Source organism: Macrobrachium nipponense, chromosome 4, assembly GCF_015104395.2.
Source record: "Macrobrachium nipponense isolate FS-2020 chromosome 4, ASM1510439v2, whole genome shotgun sequence".
Taxonomy (NCBI): Eukaryota; Metazoa; Arthropoda; class Malacostraca; order Decapoda; family Palaemonidae; genus Macrobrachium; species Macrobrachium nipponense.
Genome location: NC_061100.1, coordinates 7,713,262 through 7,732,167, shown reverse-complemented (window position 1 = coordinate 7,732,167; position 18,906 = coordinate 7,713,262). Strand labels below are relative to the sequence as shown.

General features: G+C 41.3%; 1 long non-coding RNA gene across 1 annotated transcript; it reads left to right on the top strand.

The window, feature by feature from the left end:
- Positions 1–14,314: 14,314 nt before the first annotated feature.
- Positions 14,315–18,449, top strand: LOC135210691 (uncharacterized). The gene is made up of 2 exons (XR_010313557.1): positions 14,315–16,036; positions 17,170–18,449. It is a non-coding gene; the product is annotated as an uncharacterized LOC135210691 (long non-coding RNA).
- Positions 18,450–18,906: the final 457 nt, after the last annotated feature.

Here is an 18,906-nt window from a genome sequence, read left to right as displayed (position 1 = left end):
TATCTATCTGGGGTATTCGGATGGCTTCTCTGGATTTTCGGGCTTTTCCGTCTCCAGAAAGGATAGCCCGAGGGTCAGAGAAAGAGAAAGTCAAAGCCTTCCTAGAGAAAGACGTATGCACAGCGAGGGAGTGGAGAGTTTGTTGGGGACACTCTCCTCGTAGGAGCAATTCCTTTCTCTAGGAAGGTTGCACCTCAGACCTCTCCAGTTCTTTCTACATCGAAACTGGAGGTGTCGTTCGCAAAACCTAGAGTTCTCCTTCGAGATCTCAAGAGAAATCAAGAAGGACCTCTCTTGGTGGGCCAACCCTCTCAGGTTTGCAGAAGAGGGATGTCCCTTCACATTCCGAACCCCAACCAAGTGGTTGTATTCCGACGCCTCGGAAACAGGTTGGGGAGCAACGCTCGGCTCAAGAGAAGTGTCAGCACCTGGAAGAAGGAACAGGTGACCTGGCACATCAACAAGAAGGAGCTGATGGCTGTTTGGCTAGCTTTGAAAGCTTTCGAGCCCCACGTCCTAGCTTCAGCAGTACAGATCAACTCGGACAACACCACGGCCCTGGCTTACATCAGGAAGCAGGGGGGGCTCACTCTTTCTCCCTGTACGAGACAGCAAAAGAACTTCTGCTGTGGGCAGAGGCAAAGGAAGATTTGTCTCCTTACCAGGTTCGTACAGGGAGAAAAAGAACGTCAGAGCAGACCTCCTAAGCAGGAAAGATCAAGTCCTGCCTGCAGAGTGGACTCTTCACGAGGATGTTTGCCAGGAACCCTGTGGAAGCTTTGGGGCAAGCTCACATAGACCTCTTCGCCACAGCCAAGAATGCGAGGATAGCCAACTACTGCTCTCCGATATCGGACCCGAGGGTCAGTGTCGATAGATGCTTTTCTACTAGATTGGAAGGGTCTAGACATGTATGCTTTTCCTCCATTCAAGATACTGGAGAGACTCTAAAGAAATTTGCAGAATCGGAGGCAGCAAGGATGACGCTGGTAGCCCCGTTCTGGCCGCACAAGTATGGTTCACAGAGGTACTGGGAATGGTTAGTAGATCTCCGAGAACATTACCACAGAGGATCGATCTGCTCAGACAAACCCCACTTGGAGAGGTATCACAAAAACCTCCCCGCTCTAGATCTGACTGGCTTCAGACTGTCAAAAGTTTGGTCAGAACGAGAGGCTTTTCTGCAAGAGTTGCAACGGCTATCGCAGCAGCAAGAAGGCCTTCTACCTTAGAGTCTACCAATCGAAGTGGGACGTCTTTCGGCGATGGTGTAGGAACCATCACTTTTCCTCTTCCAGTACCTCTGTAACCAAAATAGCAGACTTCTTACTTTTCCTTAGGGAAGAAAGTGGATTGGCGGTATCAACCATTAAAGGCTATCGTAGCATGCTGTCTGCAGTGTTTAGGCACAGAAACTTAAACATTTTTCAGAAGACAAGGACCTTCATGATCTAATAAGATCGTTTGAAACATCCAAGAAGGTTTCGCCAGGGATTCCGAGTTGGAATCAATGGATGTAGTTGCTACACGTTTTCCTGAGGTCCACTAAGTTCGAACCTGCCTCAGTCTGCCTCGTTTAGAGACCTCACGAGGAACGACAATTTTTCTCATGGCATGGCTTCCGCAAAGAGGGTTAGTGAACTCCATGCACTAGAAGGAAATGTGGGGATCAGAGGAGATGCAGCTATCGTTCATTCCTACCTTTGTTCTTGGCTAAGAACGAGAACCCCTCAAATCCTTGGCCTAGGAGCTTTGCAGTCCAAGGCTTGTCTGCATTAGTAGGCGAGGAAGCAGAGAGGTCGCTTTGCCCAGTACGAAGTTTAAAGTTTTATCTACAGAGAAAGAAAAAAACTTAAGGGCAATGATGTCAACCTTTGGTGCTCTGTAAGAGATCCAAGGAGGACTCTTTCGAAGAATGCGCTTTCTTTCTTTTTTATCAGAAGCCTGGTGAAAGAAGCGCATGCGATATGTGATGAAAGTCAATTCAAAGTTCTTAAGGTCAAAGCTCATGAGGTAAGAGCTATTGCCACGTCATTGACTTTCAACAAAAAAAACATATCCCTGAGTAATATTATGAAGGCAACATTCTGGCATTGCAACTCAGTCTTTGCAAACCACTATCTGAGAGACGTCAAAATTACGTATGAAAAGTGCTTCGGGTTAGGCCCGTACGTATCGGCGGATTCGGTGCTGGGGCAGGGAGCTGAGAACATATCCTTTGTAGTATATCCTTTTCCCCTTGTTAGGTTGTAAGTTTTTGGTTGTTTTGTTGGAACATGCGGGTAGGCATGTTTTTCATTTCGTAGTTCTAATAATAATGATTAGATGGTTAGTGTATCGGTTATGTTTGAGCTCCTTGCAATGATAGTAGGTTAGGTTCTGTCATATAAGTGGGCGAATCCCCGTTGACAGATCCTGCTCGGATTCTATCAAGTAAGCGGATAACCAAATCCCTTTGATGACCCAAAGAGTCTGTCAGCTGTAGGTCACGCCCTCGCTGAAGCTCTTAAGGCAACGCAGACTCATAGACAGTAACTACGAAGTCTTCTGCCTAAACAGGTAAGAACCAAGGTTGTATTTACATCCTACAACTAGTGTTGTTTTTCCCCTTTTTTCCAATATTTATAATTGCTGTCTCTTTCCCTCACCAAGGGTGTCAATCAGCTAAGTATATATCTGACAGGAAAGTTCATGTACAAAAATGTTATTGTTAGTATACAATAAGGTTTTGTACATACTTACCTGGCAGATATATACGATTGATGGCCCGCCCAGCCTCCCCTCAGGAGACAGGTGGAAGGAAAAATTCTGGCTGGAAAGGGAGATTGGTTCTTACAGCCGCCACCCAGCGGCGGGTAAGGTAGATCACCTGACCTACCTGTCGCGTGTGCCGCGAGTTTTGAATTCTGTCGTGACGTCAGAGACGTAAAGCTAAGTATATATCTGCCAGGTAAGTATGTACAAAACCTTATTGTATACTAACAATAACATGTTTCCAGTTTCATTTAGACTTCACTCATAAATAGGCTGTTGCTAACTCTGAATGGCTTACTATATTAAAAAAAAATTTGTTCATGACACTTACCCTATCAGGTATATATATAGCTGTATTCTCCGAAGTCCGACAGAATTTCAAAACTCCCAGCACACGCAGTGGTCGGCCAGGTGGTTAGTACCCATTCCCGCCGCTGGGAGGCGGGTGTCAGGAACCATTCCCTTTTTCTATTCAGATTTTTCTCTGTCGCCGGTCGGTAGACAACTGTTTACAGACCTCCGCCTAGGATTTTGGATAAACTCTTTGTTCACTTGAGTATTTGATTGTCTCTTGGTATTTGAAACTTGCTCGGTGGATTGGCATACGCGATTGTGGTTTTTCATTGGATTTGGTTTTGGATTTCTCTAATATGTCTGGATCTACTTCAACTAGTTTTAGAGTGTGTACCGTGCTAGAGTGTAAGGTTAGGCTACCGAAGGCTTCGGTGGATCCTCATACAGTATGCACGAAATGTAGAGATCATATTTGTTTGATGAATGATAGGTGTAAAGAGTGTGAAAGGTTGACTGAAAATGAATGGAAGACTTATGATTCGTATGTTCGTAAGCTTGAAAGGGATAGAATCAGATCTTCCTCCAGAAGTGCTTCTGTGAAAAGTAAGGGTAGTGATTCGCATTCTAACCTTCCTGTAGAGGTTGTTACATCTAACCCTGTGTATTTGCCTTCGGGCAATGAAGTTATTGCTTCAGAAGGTATTGCCCTTTCTTCCATCATGGAGTCGATTCGTGCACTAGAATCGAAAGTGAGTGCATTGAAGACCACCGTGAAGTGTAGTGAAAACATTAGTGCCCCTAGTGTAGTGGAGGGGGCGTCAGATCGGTCCCATAGTGCCTCTAGGAATAGACCTCTGTCGGACTCCCAGGACTCAGGGAATGGACATGTCGAAAACCGAAGGAGGGCTACGGGAAATTCCCACTGGTCTGGCGTCCCTTCAGCAGATCCTGTGGACGCTTCCCAGGCTGCCGAAGCGTGTGAATGAGCTCGGATATTGAAGGAGTGCTTTTTGTCCTCTGAAGTGGGGATGGGGACAGAAGCGTTAGATGTCGCACAGGCGGCCCTCGCTTTTGTCAGGAGGTTGAGAACGATCAAGAGAAGCCTCGTGTCGACGTTTGCCGGACTTCTGCATCAACTCGACGCTTCTATCATGAGAGAGCCTACCAACGCCAGAAGTATCAGGACGTTCAAGAAGGCTCTAGAAGTCAAAGAGAGCAACGTTTAGATTATGTTTCTGATCTTACCCCTCAAGAAAGAGAAGTACTGTATAAATATCGACGGGAGGCTTGTGCTTTAGAATATGAGAACTCGCAACGCTTGAAAAGAGATCGTAAGACTCACCAGGACGCTCGAGAGGACGCCCCGATGCAAGTTAAGCGTTCTAAGCGAAGTTTTAAAGACGCTCGACGTCCATTAGAGCATGTCCTGCTTCAGGACGCTTTTGAGGACGCTTCTTTGATGGATAAACGTCTTATAGACAATAGAGTCCAGCAGGATCGAAAGTTTTCATTGAAAGACGTGCGACTTCCTGCGAGTCCTAAGTCTCGCTCCCTTAGCAAGGGCGCTCGCGATGACGATAGACGACCGGCTAATCGGGATTCTCAACTTAGATCAGACTTCTCTTCCGTTCAGAAAGATAAACGTACTCAACTGAGAGGACTCGACAGGAATCCCGCAAAGAGGCTTTTGAAGAACTTTGCCTCTGATGGCTTTCGAAAAGCAAGGCTTTACAAGAGAGTCTTAAGTTTTCAAGGACAACAGCGGAACATTCGCGCATTGTCTCGTCTATTCCTTCAGCGGATAGGAGCTGCCCCGTTACGAACAGAGGCCTCAAAGGATAACGCGTCTTCTTTTTAGCTAAAGTCAAAACTTCGGCCCCATCAAGATCAAGGAGAGTCTTCTAACGATTACCACATCCTTCAGCGAGAAGAGGCCTTCAAGAAGCATCTTACGAGAATATTTTTTTTATTTTTTATTATTTTAGTTTTTATATTTTTTTTTATCTCTTTATTAATATTTTATTTTTTTCGGAATTTTTTTTATTATCGCACGTTAACGCGCTTACTGAAGGAATTGTTTTTCGGAAAACAAATTCCAAGCCGGCCAGTTCCTTCTCTCACCGCCTTCGCAAACTATTCCTCATCCAAGACAAGAAAAAGCTCCGGGTTTTGTTAGGAGGCTTCTTCGCTTTTACTAAAACAAAAGAGCGTTCAAGAGAATGAATGATTTGGATGGAATCAAGGAAGAACGAAAGGAAAAGGACGTCTTTGCGCTTGCCTCCAGCTAAGCTTAAACGGGAGAAGCCGGTTATATGGTTATGAGTGACCGGAAAGAAGAAACAGGGTTGAGGACTTCCTTCGTTCTGCCGCAAGGGTGAACTTTCTCAAACCTGGTCGAGGCACCGAGGGCAGATCTACCTGTCCCTCGGCTAAGGTTTTCATGGACTATGCCTGAAGAATATATCACCATCTAAAACGGAACCGTACAGGACCATTGGAAGGTATTTGTAAACGTTCCTCAGACTGGTGCTTAGGAGGCTTTAGGTCTGCAAAAGCTAATAGCGGCCCAGAATCAGGTGTCACTAGAAGAATTATCGAGCGTCCGTTTCATGTATGGATAAAAGCAGTAAGGGATGGCCTCAGATGAGTTAGATGCCCAACTTTTACTATGGGAATATTAAAGGAAAACGGGCGCTTTTTCTGCAGTTTTACTGCTAAACTCAGTTTTCCTCTACGCAGGAAAGCCCAGAGTTAATTATTTGCCCCCTTTTCTTCCCATCTTTTTACCTGAAAATATGGTAAAGGATTTATCTGTGAAAACTGAAAGAGAAAGCGACACAGGATTTGCTGTCTCAATCAATCTAGACTTCCTGCAGCGCAATCCTCTTCTCAATGTAGCTCAAGTACCCAAAGAAGAATTTCAAGCCCTTTCGTAGGCAGAGCACCATAATGAGCTTCTACACGAGGAAGGGGAGGCTTTGCTAGAGGCAGAACCCTCCGGAAAAAGCAGAGGGGAAAAGAAAGTGACAAACCGTGCCCTTCAGGCACCAGTGGGAGGGAGACTTTCTCCTTCTTCGCAGAGGCTTGGAGCAGCAAGGGGGACGGACGCCTGGTCCCCTCAAGATTCTACGAGAAGGGATACAAAAATTCCCTTTCTCTCCATGCCTCCGTTGAGCATGAAGGCCTATAGACCCTGGTCACCATCTTTATCAGCCCCAGAAGCAACAGTTTGTCTACTCGATTTATTCTAGGATCAGATGATCGAGAAAAGAGCCATTAGAAAACGCTAGTGCTCTTGACAGGCTTCCCAGGCTTCTACAAACAGGTTATTCCTGGCGTTCCGAAGCAGTCTGGGGGTGATGGAGGCCTGTTCCTAGATGTCAGCAGTTAGTCCTTTTTGAACCTTTTTTGTGAAGAAGAAAGCTTTCAAAATGGAAACATCGCAGTACGGTCCTGGGAGGGCTTGAGACCAGGGATTGGATGGTGTCATGGGATGCTCCAAGACGCTTACTTACCTATTGTCCCCATCCATCCCAGTCCAGGAAAGTTTCTCCAGGTTCATTTAAGATGGACAGGTTCTTACCAGTTCAGAGCTTCTATGCTTCGGACGGAGCAACAGCTCCCGATGATTTTCACTTTTCTCATGCGGAAGAGTACAAATGTGGACTTCACCTCTCGAAGTTGGAATAAGAGTCTCCCTTTACCTCGGACGATCTGGCTCAATCACGGTCGTCATCGAGAGCAAGGTGTCTGGAGGACCTTCAGACTACATTTTTTTACTGATTGGTGCAAAATCTTTCTAGGCCTCCTGATCAATTATGAAAAAAGTCCCATCTGACCCCAACACCCAGTCCATCCGTGTGGATCTGGGGATTCAGATTGGATTCAGTGGCTTTTCGGGCTTTTCCATCGCTAGAACGTCACAGCAGAAAAGGCTTAGAAAAAGTGTCAGCCTTCTTTGGAGAAGGAAACATGCTCGGCAAAAGGAATGGATGAGTTGCTTGGGGACCAATTTCTTTGCTGGAGAAGTTTCTGTTTCTTCTAGGGATGGCTACATCTCAGGCCCCTACAGTTTTTCCTAGCAGGAAAAATTGGCCAAGAAAAACAAAACCAAAACCTATAAGAGAATTTGAGAATCTCCCCGTTGGTCAAGAAACACCTAGAGTGGTGGCGTCTGATCCACCAAGATTGTCAAAACGGAGTGTTCCCTACTGTCTCAAGAGCCCCGGACCTAGTGCTTATTTAACAGGACGCGTCTAATGACAGGCTGGGGAGCAAACCTCTAGGGAAAGGAGGAAGTGTCAGGCCTCTTTTTTTTTTGGCGAAAGGAACAGAAGCCTTGGCCACATCAAACCTCAAGGAGTTGTGTAGGCAATTCGCTAAGCACTTCTTAGCCTTTCAAAAACGGAACGAGGGTTTTCCCACTAGGGCCGAGTTTGGTTTCAGATCAAACGCAAGGACAGCACCTACGGCCCTTCTTTTATATCAAAGAAAAACAGGGGGGAACACACTCGTTCGTTCTCTAACAAGGGATAGCGAGAGCTAAATCCTGTTGATGGTCAGAAGAGAGGAAACATTAACTCTCCTGACAAGAGTTTGTTTGCAGGATGTCCAAAAACGTCAGAGCAGGACATTTTAAGACCGTCGCAATCAATTTGATTTCAACAGAATGGAATCTGCACATAGAGGTCTGCCAACAGTTATGGAAAAACTTGGGGATGGGGAAAACCATTAGTGGACCTACTTCGCCCGACTTCGAAAACGAAGAAGAGACTGCCCCTTTACTGTTCTACCGATCATCGACCCGGAAGCAAGTTAGTAGCGGTAGACGCAATGCCTTTGGGGACTGGACGGATATGGATGTATACGCCTTTCCCCCGGTTCAAACTTCTGGGAGAACCGTGACAAGGGAAGTTAGCAGAGCGTCGGACCGGGAACAAGGATGACCACTGGTCGCACCCATTCTGGCCAGCAAGGTGATTGGTTCACAGAGGTTCATGTCCCTGCTAGTGGAACTTTTCCAAAGAATCCTAACCAGTAAAGAGCCGGATCTTCTACAAAACAGCCCCCACTTCGAGAGTATATCACCAAAACCCGTTCGTCCCTGGCGTCTGACTGCACATCAGACTATCAAGAAACTGGCAAGAGCGGAGAGGGTTTTCAGGGGGGGCGAGGCTGGTGGCAAAAGGCTAATGCCACCGCAGAGAAGAGCTTCCTCTCAATCTGTTTCTAACCAGTCTAAGGTGGGCTGTTTTTAGAAGATCGGTGTAGGGAAAGAGGGCATTTCCTACCTCCTAAGACCCTTCTGTGAGGCAAATCGCCGATTTCCTGGTTCCATCTAAGGAAAGTTAGACAAGCTTGCAGTATCAACAATTAGAGGAATACAAGAGTATGCTGTCAAACAGTTCTCAACGTCATACGAGGGCATAGATTTGACGAAATGATAGGGAATCTTCACGATCTTCTGATGATCCATTCGAAACAATCAAAGGTTCCACCAGGTTAAGGACACCTTCGTGGAATTTAGACATAGTTTCTAAAAAATTTTTAATTGGCAAGTCCCTTTGTAAACCGTTTTTGCAATGAGGCTTCGCTGAAAGACCTTAACGAAGAAGAGAAAGAAGCCCCCTTCTTTGTAACCCACCCTAGCCACTGCGAAATAGGGTGAGTGAGATACAAGCCAATTAGCAAAAATGTTGGATTTAGGGGAAACACAATGCAGTTTCTGTTCTTGAGTCCTTCCTTTTTAGCTAAAAACGAAAATCCTTCAAATCCCTGGCCCAAGAAGCTTTGATATCAAGGGATTAGCAGGGATTCGTTGGTCCAGGAAGCCAGGAAAGATTCCTGTTTGTGCCCATGTCCAGAGCCCTCCTAAAATTCTATCTGGATAGAACAAAAAACAAAAGTAGAGGTCAATCGGGACAATCTTTGGTGTTCTTGTGAAAAGACCTGATTTACCAATTGTCTAATGAAACGGCCTTGCTTAGCATTCTTTCTTGGTAGCAAGCACCATTCGGAAGGCCCATTTCGTCCTGTCCAGGAGTAGGATCTGAAAATTCTGAAAGTCAAATGCCTCATGAAGTTAGAGCTGTCGCAACTTCGATAGGCATTTCAAAGAAGAATTATGGCACTCAGCGAACCATTGGGTGAGCACCCACATTTTGGCGAAGCAACTCTGTGTTCGCTTCACCAATACCCTCAGGGATTTGTGAAAGTGACAATATGAGAACTGCTTTTCGCTTGGACCATACATAGCAGATTCAGTTTTGGGTACGGGAAGCAGCACGAATCCTAATCTTTAGAAAATGGATAGGTGGGCTTTTGCTTTTGTATATGGTGAGTTGCTTTTTTGGTTGTCAGGGATCGACCGCTAGAGGCGGACTTTACCCGCTTTATTTTAGCTTGAAGTTTCGGGTGACTAACTTTGCTAGGCTAGGTCAGGTGGTGGTTTTTTTTTCTTTGGCTTCCCCCCCGCTTGGCCCACTTAAAAGTCTGGGGTCAATATGGTCTAGACACATGTGGTCAAGCTCCCCCCCCCGTTTTGCTCAGATCATCTAAGATCTCACCAGCTATCGCAGGTTCACGTTCCTTGCTGGAAGACAACTAGTTAAAGGCAAAAGCAGACTTGGGTGTGACAAGTAATCACGAAGTCCAGCTATGCTAACAGGTAAGGCAAACCCAATGGTGTCTTATCATCTGCATGTGAAATGTTTCCCAAAATCCTTTTTATTCTTGCACTCCCCCCCACCTCCAATGGTGGGAATCAGCTATATATATATTCTGACAGGTAAGTGTCATGAAACAAAAATGATATTGTTATGATACAATAAACAGTTTGTTTCATACTTACCTGGCCAGATAATCAAGATAATTCAATTACCCCGCCCAAAACCAACCTCCCCATCGGGGACTAGTGGCATTAAAAAACATCTGAATAGAAAATGGGAATGGGTTCCTGACCACCCGCCTATCCCCAGTCAGCGGGAAATGGGTACTAACCACCTGGCCGGACCAGGTCTTGCCGGTTGTGCCGGGTGGGGTTTTGAAAATTCTGTCGGAACTTCGGAGAATACAGCTTATTATATATATATCTGGCCAGGTAAGTATGGAACAAACTTTATTGATTGCTATCATAACAAATCCATTATTACAAGATTTTACCTTCATTGCTACAGATGGGTACAGCAATCACATGCAAACTTAAAAGGAAAAGAACAGAATTAGTGGATGTGATAATGGGAGGGCAGAAATTTACAGTGTATTCTATCAGGTCTAACCTAATCCCTGCCTTTAACAACCTCTGAATGAAGTTGTACTATAAAGTTCAACTATTAGTTAAAATAGTTAAAAATCAAAAACAAAAAGGTCTTTAAAAAAAATTAAAAAAAAATGCTGGATGAGTAGTTCATTTACAACTATGAACAAGGATAGAAAACCTCAGTTTTTTCTTAAGAAATTCGTTTCAAGAATGTCTCACAAAGTTCGAAATGCATGAAATCCGAAAACCAATAATTCCCAATGAGGAATAATGTACATCCAATTTAAATGCATTCCAAACAAACCCAAAAATAAAAATTTTTTAAAAATACATTTTATAGAGAATAACACAGTTTTACATACAAAAGAAAACAATGCGAAATATAAATGGCACTAATTAAACATAGATGAATAAAACATGTAGCATCCCACTTTTACCCTTTATGGAAGGATCTCTTGTTGAGGTACATGGAAGCTGGCCGAGGGAGGGGGAGAGGGAGGAGTAGGAGATTAATTGTTCGGAAAGGGGAATCCACCTCCAGAAGGACTTCCTGGTATCAAGGGACCCTCTTCGTTTTTTACTGGCAATGTCTGGAGTTACTTCCCCTCGTAGTTTTTTTACTGGCGAGAGGTCACTGGGACCTGTCCCACAACAAAACTGTTCCAAGAGGGACATTTGGTTCTGGTGTCCTCTGAAAATTTGCCCTGAAGTGAAACATGGCATTTCATAAAACACACATATTGGAGGACAAACAGATTAAACATCTTTGTAGGGATGACCCCACAAAATTTTTAAAAATCATTCATGTTACTTCGTTAGAATATCCCTCCTCAATCATGACGGTATGTATGACTGTTGCTTTCTGGAATTTTTCCAAACGCAGCCTCTGGCTCCGGCCTTACTTATTAGTCACTAACAGCAAGCACTTGCAGGCATTTCTTCTTACCGAGATCGGCATGCAACATCCTCCAAACACTTTGTATATGAGTGCTATCTTAAATTCTAGGTTTGTTCTCGCCCTTTTTACTGAAGGTGCTGGTGCTTGGAACTTCTTTGACTGCATGGTGGCTTATTTAGCAGGTGGGATGTGGATAATGGGTGGAGGCAGAAATTTACAGGTGTATCTCATTCAGGTCTAAACCTAATCCCTTGCCAATACAAACCACCTCTGAATGAACGTGGTACTATAAAGTTTACTATTAGTTAAAACTAGTAAAATAACAAAAAGTTCTATTTAAAAAAAAAATGCTGGATGAGTAGTCATTTACAACTTGAACAAGTAGTCTTCCAGAACCTCAAGTTTTCTTAAGTAATCTGTTTCAGAATGTCTCACCAAACAGATTCGAAATGCCATGAAATCCAAAAACAATTAATTCCCATGAGGAATAAGATGTACATCCAATTAATGCATTCCAAAAACCCAAAAAAATAAAAAATTTTTTAAAAATTTTTTAAAAACACTTTATAGAGAATAAACACTAGTTTTGTACCATAACAGAAAACAATGCAGAAAATATAAACATGGACTAATTAAAGAAATAGATGAATAAACAATGTAGCATCACTTTACCTTTATGGAAGACTTCTTATGTTAGTACATGGGAAGATGGAGCGGAGGGGGTGAGGGAGAGGGTAGGAAGTAAGAGATTATTGTTCGGAAGGGGAATTCCACCCTTCCAAGAAGGACTTTCCGGTATCAAGGACCGTCTTCGTTTTTTGTACTGGCAATGTTTCTGGAGAGTTTACTTACCCCTCTTAGTTTTTTTTACTGGGCAGAGAGGCACTGGAACCTGTCCCACAACAAAAACTGTCCAGAGACATTTGTTTATCTGGGTGTCTTAAAATTTGCCCCTGAAGTTGAAAACATGGCAGTTTTCATAAAAACCATATTGGATGGCAAACAGATTACATCTTTTGTAGGGATGACCTCCCCAAAACAAATTTTTAAACATTCCACTGCTTCGTAGGACATCTCCCTCAATCACTGAAGTTATGTATGGACTGTTTGCTTTCTGAATTTTTCAAAGCAGCCTTGCTGGCCTTGGCCTTATTCACTTAACAGCAGGCAAGCAAACACTTGGCAGGCATTTTTTTCTTAACCGAGGATCGGCATGCAAACATCCTCCAACACTTCTGCCTATGAGGTGCTATCTTTAAAATTCTAGTGTTTCTCGGCCCTTTTTACTGAAGGGCTGGTTGCTTGGGAAACTTTCTTTGACTGGCATGGTGGCTTGATTTAGCAGTTGACACCTTCAAATAAAAAAGCACAAAATAAATAAGAACACAAAAGCAGAACTGGCTCCCGAGAGAACAAACAAGGAATGCTTGTTTGGGTGGCCGCTCAGTACAGGGCCTAGCAGTCACGAGGTGGGCCCCGGAACGGAGGTGTTTTCTCGGGGCGTGTACGAAAAAAACCAAAAACTGTACAAAAACCCAGGGCATATGGAAATCCAAGGTTTGACTGTATGTAATATCAGTATTGACTGGTAACTTCACTACTCCTCAATTGGTGCATTGACTTTCGTTAAGGGACGATTATTAGCTAATGAAAGTAAAATAATTGTTAATAGTTAAACATTATAAACCCACAAAGCTTTACCAATAGTATACAAATCCCAGTTAATTCTATCTTTCAGTCATTATATGTAATATTTCAACCCAATGCACTAGTTTCTTACTCTCAGCCAAACCCCAATTCCAACCGTTTGCAAATGAGAAGTCGTAAATAACATATCGTAAACTCAGTTCTCCACTCATTGCCAGCAATTAATCTGAAAACTCGTTCTTCCATACACTCAGGGGATTAGTTGACACTCGTCACATTTCATGGCTTACACCATACATATTGGGCAAACCCCCAACCCCACAAAAACAAAAGTTCTGAACTCACTAATCTTGCCAAAAGCAGTGAAACAGTTTGTCCCTACCAATTTCAGAATAGTGTAAGAACTTTCATGTATTCTTGTGGTGTCCTTTCCTTTTGGTAACTCTCACATTTAGCAAAAAACCTAATATAAGGTCTTACTCAGATATGGGAGTACATATTCTTTCCATTTCCCACAATGAACTTTCCCATGTTGTCCATATCTATCATGAGCAATTTTTACACATTCCAATTATGTATTGTTGTTCCCGTTGAAACATAGACACAACTCTTTATTCATCTGTTTAGTATATACAAAGTTGGAGTATTCTCTTGGTTTTCACCAGGACCCGACTGGGTGATTGAATAGCTCTCTTAGGGTGGCTGGGACCCAAAGGGATTAGATACTTTTACGTGGCTAGGAACCAATTGGGTCATCTAGGTGACAGGACCTACAGTTTATTGTTGGGATGCTTCGCAAACCACATTATATTGAGAAATAAGGTTTCTATCTCCAGAAATAAAATTCCTCTAATTCCACATTGGCCGAGCTGGAGGAATGAACTTCAGACTACTGACATTTAAGTACAAAATAAAACCACCAATCCACAACCAACTAAAAATCTACAAGTAAATCTCTTAAATTTTTTCAACGTACACTTCCACTTAGAAATTAGAACACCATTCTCAGTATGTAGTACAGTGGTACCTCGTTAGTCGAACGTTCTTTTTTTCTTGGTCTTCTGGTCAAACCATCCGTTTTTCAAAACAAAAATTTTCCGAGAAATTGTATCGTTTGTCAAAAAAATAAAGTTCATACTTCGAAACTGATCTGATTTATCTTGGTTTTATACTAATTTATTTGGACAGCCTACTGTCTGTTCCTACAAGGAAAAACGTGTTATTAACTTGTTTTTTCATTTATAGTATTATAGTTTGTGGATAACCATAGGAGCCAGTGTTTGAACGTGCTGAGGTGAGATTGTTAGAGTGAACAATATTTAATTTAACAAAATAGTAAATGAAAGAAAAAAACAAAGCTTTTCCAACAATAAAATTTGAAGCTTAAAACGATTGTAAACTAAAATCACTTCATCATTGCAGAGGGAGGGTAGCGTTTATATTTTTGAGAAATCAAAGAATGAATGATTTTAAGTTATCATGTGTCACGACATTGTTGAGGAGAGAAGAAGAGAGTAAAATATTTACTATAACAATGTGCACATAAAAGCAGTACCAATTCACATAGAAAAAAATAAAGTGCTATTTCACTTTAAACTTAATGATAAAACATGAAAACAATCAAATGCAATACATTAAAAAAAAAGAAAAAGGTCTTACTTGAGCCAGTGTTGGGTGAGACAATAGAGAAAAGGAGAGGGAAGACCGGGGTCTACTTTGTACCGACTTACCAGCTGGACTGTAGTTACTGTAAAATACGTACCTAAATAGTGAAAATTGCTTTTTTACGATTTTTTACCACTGTAAAAGTAACTCAGCCCTGTTATAAACACACTGGCGCCGCATTCAACTTCTGTGTGCTTTTGATTGCTTGTTTAAATGACTTCCTTGTGAACAGTTATTTAATCTCTCGTTCCTTTTCTTGAATTCTTTACTTATTACCCAACAGTAAGTTGATGCATTGTGGCACGATTAATCTCTTTCATGCACTTACGATCCAAATGTAAACACGTTGACAATCATACACACTAATTACTTTCTCTCTCTCAGACACAACTAGACACACTATTGATCCCTTTGATTATCCTTGTAAAATGTGAATAAAATTGATTTTGTTATCAACCTTTGCTTACTGCGACCATTTTGGTTTTCTCAAAGGGTTCCCGTCTCTCCTCCCACCATCCCACAGCTGACTGTGCACCAATTTCACCAAACAGTTCATAAATTGTATACAGAAATAAATTTTTTCCGAAATTTTACTTCATATAACAATGTTTTATTACTTTACACTCTTAATTTAACTTTTGAACACATCAATAATCAGAAAAAATGTAAAAAAAGGGACTTTTTGGGTTGCCTGGAACAAATTATCCTGATTCCCTTTATTTCATATGGGGATATTTGTTATATATTTCAAACAAATCATATTTTGAACAGCTTCCTGGAACAGATTAAGTTCAAAGTCTGAGGTACTGCTATGTATGTGTTTTGACTCACATATGGCTGACACAACTCTTAAATTTCTTCGTCCTTTCGTCATAAAAAATTCCTACATGTACGTACTCATTCTTTCTCATAGTACTTGCCACCCTAGAAAATTGTCCCTCCCCCCACATCCGCACATGCATATTTTGGTCATCATTCAATAGCAAAACCCTGTATTACATTTCTGATATCCTCTGTATTTACTGCCAACTTTGCTTCCAAATTACAATATGTCATTGTCCAATTCATATCGTCTTACTCACGTCTTGGACTATCCCACTTCAATTGTTCCACCTCATGAACTGTTAGTACCATATATTACTCAAGTCATTCTCTGCACTCCACACACTTGGTAGATGCCCCAATCCATAGCATTTGAAATTTTAATTTCTTCCAACCACACAAAGAATTTCTCTTCGTCTTCCTTGGGGACAACTACCAGCATCTATAGCTTGTAGTTATAATCTATGTAAAATGTTTATGTATACATCCATTAAATGTTGTGCTTACTGAGCAGTAATGTCATTTCAGGAACATTCCTTGGCAATAATGAGTGTGAAAGACGAGGAATGAAGGCTCCTGAACGGACTTGCAGCCTATGGTCATATGTTAATCGTCCAGAAATTCTACCCAAGTATCTGAATCCCATGTATGAACCAAATCAAAGAGTTATTTGGCCATCAGTTGCTCCAATGAGTCTGGTAGGTATATATGACAAATTTTTTAATCAATTTGTATATTTCATAGCCAACATACCTGAGGTCTTAATAATAGGATGATCTTCTTGCACCAGCTGGAAACCGGTTAAAAACAATGAAAAATTGTAAAGCAAGGAATCTGTGGCATCTGGCAACTCATACGTATACGAGGTGGAAGCTGGTCACCAATCAAGCATAAAGCCTTGTGATTCATCAAGCCTTTCTTTGACAGCCTTGGAGAGTGGTCGTTTGTGCTCTCCTTCCCAAGCCGGTTGCTTTGTTTGCCTGCGATTTCTTTGTTTCAATGTGTTTGTGTGTGTGTGCTTTGATTTGAAATCAATCTTTTACCTGATGAAATTTTTCATATATTATGTAATCCCCACAGGGAATAAAGTGCATCTCAGGTAGGCAGCCTGAAGGTTGTTTGCAGCATCCCTTTGTCCTTCACTGCATACACTTTTTAGCCTTTTACTTGACCTATTCCTCTTTTTTTTCTTTTTTTTTCTCTCTCCAACTTCTGAAAGTATTTTTCATTAGTGCAACTGCAGAGGCTTCTCCCAGTTTTACATTTGGATTATTGAAATACAACAGTCCAAATGTATTTCATGTCAATTATTTATTGGATATCGATATTGCTTTCCAATTTCCCCTTTTCACTTCAAGTGCCGAATAGCTGAAAGTAACCCAGTGCCAGGCTTTATAGCCTAAATCAATCACTCATTGTAAGTAATGTCAACTATGGTTATTTCAGCAGGAAATTACTTTTTTTTTTCAAATTGTGCCTCTCACTCAGTACTTTAATTTTACTAGATAGTATGTTTCTTGTTAGACAAACCATTGTTTATTTATTGAATTTCACTTCAATTCATACTCTTTTGTGTCACTGGGGTGTTGTGTACTCTTTTGCTCCTCTTTACCTTCAGGCCTTCCTCCTCCTTTCTGTATTTACTTCCATATCCTGTGCTCTGCCTGACCTCTGCTTAAAAACTTTTCCTCCCTTCAGTTACCTTTTGTACATATTAATTCATAGTTACATTTTGAAGCATATCCGATAACCATTGAAAACAAAAACCCCTGGTTAAACTATTTATTAAGCATCTTACACTATTTATAAAATATTTCTATCTTATCAACAGCAACTTTGGGGAAGTGTGTTCCTGCGATGGGTTGTAGATCAAGGCCCTCAAGAAGCAGCTTGGTCAGTGGTTCGCGAGTTGAAGGAGAGAGATTCCTCCCTCAGGTCAAGAGTTGCACGTCTGAGACGCCAGTTGCAAGACCTGGAGCGTGAAGCAATGGAAGTTGGAATAATTACCTCTCCAACAGAAGAGGTGATGTCAGTGGCATAAATTCTCTTTCATTAATGCTATGTCCATTATTAAACATTATTTTACTCAATAAATTATGCTGCTTTGACCAAAGAGTGAAATGTTGTTGAGTGGTCAGTGAGAGCTAAGAGAGAGAGAAGAAAAGTATGATTTCTGTTCATGAGATAAAAGTATTTGATGAAGGTTAAGAAAGTCATCTAGAGCAAATCTGAAACTTCAGTAAAAACAATCATTACAGTTCCTAGTAGGTTAACACAAATTAACACAGGTGAACCTTTCAATTTTCATTGGCTAAGGAATAAGCTTTTTTTTTCTGTACTCGTACATCCATTCGTATGTATACAGCCACAAATGGGAAATGTAGAACTTGATTGGAGCTAGTAATTTTGTCTGATTGACAACATCAGATCAACAGTTCATATGTGAATCAAATGTGAAGCATTGTATGTATGATGTACTTATATTGTACCTGTATAAAAATGAAGATAGACCCATGTATATATAGGAATAAAACACACCAAGATTTGAGCATGATGTTCAAAATCAAAGCTGGAAAATGCTTCATTGGCCCACATTAGCAATAATCACCCATGTATTATATTTACCAATACTGTAGATTTTTGTCTCTTGGAAGTTCCAATTTTACATTGTTTATTACAACTCTAATCATATTCTGTGGTTTCCTTTATGTACTTGGTTCTGTCTTGCACTAACTTGTGCATGTAAACCTAGGTTAAGTGTATTAAAGATAAAGGCTGGAAATGCTGAGATATGGATATTTAAAAGTTGACTTAGATATAGTACTGTATATTCTTTATTTTCTTACATGGAGTGCTTACTGTAGATGTTTGGAATACTATTATCTCATAGACCTTCATCCATAAATGTATGATACAGTGTAATAATCCTAAAAGCACATAAACTGATGTGTGCACCTGCTTATATTACAACTTTAACCTAATTTCTGTGTATCTTGGCCTCTCTAAATGCCTATATGATAATGACAAACGTAATATATTTATGAAATGACAAAGGTATTTATGAAATATTTATCAATGTTTGTCTGTTTATGAAATAAACCAGCACAACATCCTTGATTTTTTTTCACCTTTTATATTACATCAAGATACTTAATAGAAAGGAGTTACACATCCAAACTCTAATAACATTTCCATATCTGAAACTGAAAGTATTCTTGCCTGATCTAAGTTGTTCCTGAACTGGACTGCACCCAAGTGGATTCCTCACAGGGGTAAGGCTCTCATGTACGGCATAGTCAGAGTAGCCTTGCTGAGAAAAGGAGTACCTATTGATATAAAAGAATTATACCTCCATTGAGCTATGATAAATACCTCCCCTACAGATAACTCACGAGCAGCAGTATATCATGTTTTTTTTTTTTTTTTTGAAGAGTAGGTAAACTGCAAACAAAAGACAATGTTTCCTCCAACCCCATACAGTAAATGATAACATTGCCTGTGATAGGTTTTAATCTCTAAATTCTAATTGTCTTCTCAGGCATAAAAGTGTCTTCTCAGGCATAAAAGT